The sequence below is a fragment of the Elephantulus edwardii genome, unplaced genomic scaffold (genome assembly GCF_000299155.1).
Source record: "Elephantulus edwardii isolate Elephantulus edwardi_28Jun2011 unplaced genomic scaffold, EleEdw1.0 scaffold00105, whole genome shotgun sequence".
Lineage (NCBI taxonomy): Eukaryota > Metazoa > Chordata > Mammalia > Macroscelidea > Macroscelididae > Elephantulus > Elephantulus edwardii.
Window position 1 is genome coordinate 10,973,863 of NW_006399855.1, and position 264 is coordinate 10,974,126.

Here is a 264-nt window from a genome sequence, read left to right on the forward strand (position 1 = left end):
TATGTTGTGGATTAGGACTACTAAAGTTTTTCCAAGCTTTTCTTGAATGAAGTTTACAGTCCTTGGTTTTAGTCCTAGGTCCATGATCCACCTTGAGTTGGTGTATTTCCTATTTTTAAGGAAATCAATTGTTTGTGGAACTTCTGTTTCTTCATAATAAAATGACTCAATTTGTTCCCCTTGCCTGCCTCCTGCCACACCAAACTGTATCTCCATTCTGTAACTTCACACTGAGCACAAGAACTTTACAGATTCATATTTTTC